Source organism: Piliocolobus tephrosceles, chromosome 2, assembly GCF_002776525.5.
Source record: "Piliocolobus tephrosceles isolate RC106 chromosome 2, ASM277652v3, whole genome shotgun sequence".
NCBI classification, from domain to species: Eukaryota; Metazoa; Chordata; class Mammalia; order Primates; family Cercopithecidae; genus Piliocolobus; species Piliocolobus tephrosceles.
This window is the reverse complement of record NC_045435.1, coordinates 176824096-176830211: the sequence shown is the minus strand read 5'-3', so window position 1 is coordinate 176830211 and position 6116 is coordinate 176824096.

Here is a 6116-nt window from a genome sequence, read left to right as displayed (position 1 = left end):
AATGTTTAAAGAGCAATATTATATACATCTAGGGTAAGAACAATTCATTAATTTAGATGAATGAATTGTCAAAAGGTTGTTTTGCCTGTAAATGTGAGTAAATTGAATATCAAGTCATCATGAAATGTAAACACGAGATAATGTTCTTGTTTCATTTTCCTTTTTCCTGAAGACATGGGTAACAGAGATCTTTACATCCAGCATTACTTTTGGGAAAAAATTAAAGTAGGCAGTGCTTCTTATGAAGAAAGTTATTTCCCTCACTTGATAGGAAATCTGATCCAGTGAAATGAGGGGCCGTGGAGATTATGTCCTGAATCTGGAGTTCATGATGAAAAAATATAAGTCAGTTTAAGTTATGGATAACTGATAGTCACTCTATTTTTAGATCAGCATCTCTTGAGAATATTCTTTAACATCAAGGGAAATTAAAATGAAATATTGTCTTTGCTCTTTTAGAGCTTTTCTATTCAAGAAAAGAAAGGGGATTTAGAGCTTTTCTTTTCAAAATATGCATTTGGTCCTAACCTGACTCCTCATTTCAGCAGCCTTAAATTGAGATAGAGTCTAGCAGGTGACCAGCAAAATATTTCTCTGACATATCAGAGGTCAGTAACACAGCTAAGTAATTTAGATGTTAAGTTCAGAAAGCTTTGGGCAGGGCATGGTTGGAAGAACATGGGAAAGAGGGCTCTTGAGCATTTTGACTTTTTAATTATTCTTATTTTGTAATTAGAACCACATGGATGGTAGTTTAGAATGATTTACCTTGGCTTTTAGATGAGATTTGTGTAAAAAGGGAAATCAATTTACTTCTGCTCAACGAACTTCCAAGTGCTTCTATTTGTATAGCAATTTGATTATGAAATAGCACAGGATGAATGAATTCCCAGGTGGAATTCCTTGAAAATAATGGATAAAAACCTCCAACAGTCCACTAATACCAGGAGATGCTACAATAATTGGTAAATATCTTGTCTGATGCCCTGTAATGACTGAGAGCAAATCAGCAAAGTCTTCTGTTAATTTTTGTTTCCCAAACTATTGACAGACAAGAGAAACATATGCTTCCTATTGTTTTCCACATTAAAAAAAAAACCCTTTTTTGTGTAATTGTAAAAATAATGATTGTCACAAAAACTAGCAGGATAACTCTGGGATTTTGTTTTATATTTTAAGAGACTATCCTAGATTTCCTAGACTCTATCATATTCCGATTTCTGCCACCTACATTATACTTGGGAGATCTCATTGCAAAAATGACTGTTGGGTTTTCTTTGAATTTGGTTTATATGAATCCCTCTAATCAATTCTTTTGACTGTAAATATTAAATGCCTTCTATATTATCAGGAAAGGAAAACCCAATGTTTTATTTTAAGTTTAATCTTTTTCTTGTTAGCACTACTTACACATTGATTATTATTTCTTGGACTACCTTTCAACCTATTTCTTAACAGTTAACATGAAATGTTTACGAAATGTTGCTGATGCTTTTCTAAGTCTGATTGCTGATTCAGCAGCTTCCCCTTTCGTACACAACTTTTGGATCCTTAAACAAAACAACACTAAATAAAAAATACTAACAGGTCTGAGAAAGATGATGTTACAATCAACACCACTGATCATTAAAATAAACCTTGCCTGAAGTAGTAATGAAATCTTCCCAATAGTGTGTATTTGCAGTAGAGGATAGAAGTGGCCTTAATTTTCAGTCAGCAGACACCTACCAAGGGCTTGTCATTCGCAAGGGACTGGAAAGAACTTAAGAACATACCATTGCTTATGAGCATCTCAAAGTGGGGCCTATAAAGTGAGGGACCTGCGACTCACCTTCATGGAAAATGCAGATCCAAGACTTCCACCCAGACCCGTTGAATCTGAACATCTGGGGGGAAGTCCAGCAACCTGAATTTAGCCATAGTCATATGAATTACAATTGTAAAATGATTAAGCTGGGGGTTCATATTCTTTAGATCAGGAGACAGACTTGTGGGAAAATAATAGAAATCTTTTGAAGCCAAGAAGATGAACTAGGCTATAATAAAATTCCAGAGGCGTTTTTTGACAGAATGAGTCAAGAAGGAGCGTGGTTCTACACAATCTCCTGGGGAGCACTGAAAGATGAGACTTTATCAAGAGTGTAAGCACGTTATCACATAGTCAATATTCAGCAGCATCTGAGAAGTTGAGTATTTGTAGCCCAAGGAGGAAAACCAGTTTCCAAAATCATCCCCGGACAGAGGACTTACAGCAACTTCCGCCCACGCAGTTCTCCTTTCTGTCAGTGACACCATCAGCCTGCTGCCTCAAGGCTAAATTCATACAACCCAAATCTCCCTCCTTCCAAGCCAAAACCTATGCAGATAAGAATGTGGGATAGTTGGAAAAGTAAAACAGCTGATTGTGTATAATTTAGGCCCAGAGGCCGCATGGTATAGGCAGATAGAAACTTGATTTACTGGCCAGGCATGATGGCTCTCTTCTGTGATCCCAGCAAGGTGGAAGGATCACTTGAGGCCAGGAGTTCAAGACCAGCTTTGCAATATAGTGAGATCCCCCATTTCTACAAATACACACGCACACACACACACACACACACAAATTAGCCAGGCATGCATGGTGGTGCATTCCTGCAGGAGGCTCAAGTGGGAGGATCTCTTGAGCTCAGGAGTTCAAGACTGCAGTGAGCTATGATCCTGCTACTGCACTCCAGCCCGTGTGACAGAGCAAGACACTGAGCATCTGCCCCCACCCTCTGCCAAAGAAAAAAAAAAAGAGAGAGAAAGAAAAGAAAAAAAAAAAACCTGATTTCTTGATCCAGTAGTAGCTGTGTGAGCATTGGTGCAATGATTCCTTCTGGGCTTCAGCTTCATCTCCTGTAAATCCTTGATGTTTGCAGGATTTCAGACCTGCCTGATTTGATTTGCGAGTGTCAGTGTTATCTAATTGCATGGTTGTTAGAAAAATAAAGTCTAGAATCTCGCAGGCCTCAAGCTGGTCCTGCAATCTACTCAGGAACTGAAATCAGCATCAGCTTCTCCTTCTCCCGATGGCGTAGTGGTTAAGAAAACCACCTTAGAATCAGGTAATCCACAGTGTCAGCCCAGCTCTGTCACTCACAAGGTCTGTGACCTGCAGCACACTTCTCCCAACCTCAGTTTCTTCGTCACTTAAATAGGTATAATAATATCCACTTCACAGTGCTGGATAAAGTACTAAACAATGTTTGTAACATGTCAGCTCCATACCTGACATATAGGAAGGGCTCAGTGATAGTAGTTACTATTATTTTTTAAAACTGCAGAATCAAATTTTCAAAAGACTGCAGACACCTAGTTCTTTCACTGTGAACTCCTATCTTTCATCTCAGAGAAGTGCCATGTTAGAAGAGAAAGGCCACCACTGATGTCAATATCAATGTTTTAAAAACTTACTGTGTAATGCATTGCAGTGACATACCTAGCGTATTTGATGCCTGGAATGGATCATTTTTTAACATCTCTTCCTCTCTGTGATAAAATTATTTTCGGTAATCATCACATAAGGATTAGTAATAATCTTTTTTTTCTCAAATTGTTCCTTCGTTTTGAAAACAAATAACAATTTTATTAGAAAAGCAACATTCAATTTTAAATATATTCAACTTCAGTAAAACATTTCATGTATGAACTAAAATTTGCACTTGCCAAACTAAAATATTATATCTTGAAGTTCAGAGTTTCCTTCTTCTAAATTTGAAACATAAAACCTCTGAGTGATTACACAGAAATGACAGAACTGGTATAACTCAAGATCTTTGTGTCCTTGTTTCTACAATCACTGAGCTACCATCATTTTTGATTCTACCATTTAAACACAGGAATAGATGATGCCACAGGGCTGGAGACAAAACCTTCAGGGGAACCAATAGGTCCAGCAATTTTGAACCATTATACACTTGCTTTATACAAAACTCCTGAGGCTGAGTCCACTCGTGCTGAGGAGTGGAGTGGGGAAGGCACCTTGAATAACTGGGCATTCTTCAAATTGACTTCCTTAATAAAGAATACAATGTTTATTAAAGGACAAATAATAAACAACAAGAATACATAGCTTACATATATTCTATTAAAACTCGATAGTAACCACAACAGTTCCCTGGAACTGAAACCAAGAGATTTTGGGGAGAAAGAAACTTGATCACTGACATTGTTTAGAATTGTTGGCTTATGTTGATAATAAAAAGCAAATCAACTTTTTTTTTTTTTTTTTGAGACAGTGTCTCACTCTGTTACCCAGGCTAAAGTGCAGTGGCATGATCACGATTCGCTGCAGCCTCCATCTCCTGTACTCAATCCATTCTCCCACCTCAGCCTCCCGTACAGCTAGGACCACAGTCACGCACTGTAGCAGGACGAGGCGCAGACAAAACTCCTCAGACACCGAGTTAAAGAAGGAAGGGGTTTATTTGGCCGGGGGCATCGTCAAGGCTCCTATCTCAAGAGCCGAGCTCCCCAAGTGAGCAATTCCTGTCCCTTTTAAGGGCTCACAACTCTAAGGGGGTGCATATGAGGGGGTCGTGATTGATTGAGCAAGCAGCGGGTACGTGACTGGGGGCTGCATGCATGAGTAATTAGATCGGAACAAAACAGGATAGGGATTTTCGCAGTGCTTTTCTATACAATGTCTGTAATCTATAGATAACATAACCGATTAGGTGGGGGTCATTTTTTAACTACCAGGCCCAGGGTGTGGTGCCAGGCTGTCTGCTTGTGGATTTCATTTCTGCCTTTTAGTTTTTACTTTTACTTCTTTGGAGGCAGAAATTGGGCATAAGACAATATGAGAGGTGGTCTCCTCCCTTAGCAGCATCACACCTAGCTCATTTTTAAACTTTTTTGTAGAGATGGGAGTCTTGCAGTGTTGCCCAGGCTGGTCTTGAACTTCTGGGCTCAAGCAAGCCTACTACCTTGGCCTCCCAAAGTGTTGGGATAACAGGTGTGAGACATTGCACCTGGCTGCAAATAAAATTTTAGTCAGCTTTATTATTGTTTTTAAGTTCTTTACAGAGAAAACACCTCCTACTGCCTACACCTGGTGCATCCTCCCTCTGTCCTGCCCTTGGCATTCTACCATTCCAGTTATTTCCTTAACCTGTGAATTTCCAGAATCTTCTGAATTCCCCACACCTAGTACAGCCCTTTCTACATAGTAGGTACTTACTGACTATTTGTTGAATTACAAATGCCATCCATGCTACATTTTCTCATGCTCATTATTTTTTAAATGCCCAGGGGCAAGGATTTTTATCTGCATCTTACAAGCAGGCTTTGAGAAATTATATAACGTGTCCAAATTCATACAGCTCATTAGTAGCAGAGCTGGGATTCGAACCGGGGTCTCTCTGGCTCATGTGCATTGAGAACACGTCCATGTACACAGTTTCTCATCTGTGCCATACTGTGCTGACACTTTTGACTACTGACTTTAGAATTTATAATGCATAATTAAAGAAGTACCCTTTGTGGGTACAATTCAAGCTTGTTTGCATCCTAAATGCAAGTTGGAAAAATATTTGGCACCAGTGACTGTCACATTCATTAGGCGCCTTAAACCCATCTGCAGCTCTATTGATATTCATCAGCCCTGCTAAATCATTTACACCATCAGGAAATTAGTCTAGAATGACACTCCCTTTCAGAGAAAGGAACCAGGAAAATCCAGAGAGGCAAGAAGCTGAACCCTGATGGGAGGCGAATAATAGCAGGTAACTGCTCCAGGCCTCACTGCCAGGGGGACAAGGGAGCCGCTGTCATCCATAGGTTGGAAAAATGAAAACCCAGCCGCAGTGGGATTTTCATTCATATGGCAACACAATCCACTGCTTGGCAAGTCACTGAGCCTGCACAAGCCAACCATCTGTTTCAAAGCCTCCTGCATTTTCCCATTCATGTAGCCATTTAATCTGCTCTTGGCAGGATTGGAAATAAAATTCGGGAGACTCGCTGAGAAACGCATGCCTCAGAGAAGCCCTGACTCAGATAAACCCAGACCTAGCCCATCCTGGCCACTGCAGGAAGCTGTACAAAGGCCCTTCCAGCCCAGGGATCTTTTTCTAATCAGAAATTATCCCACG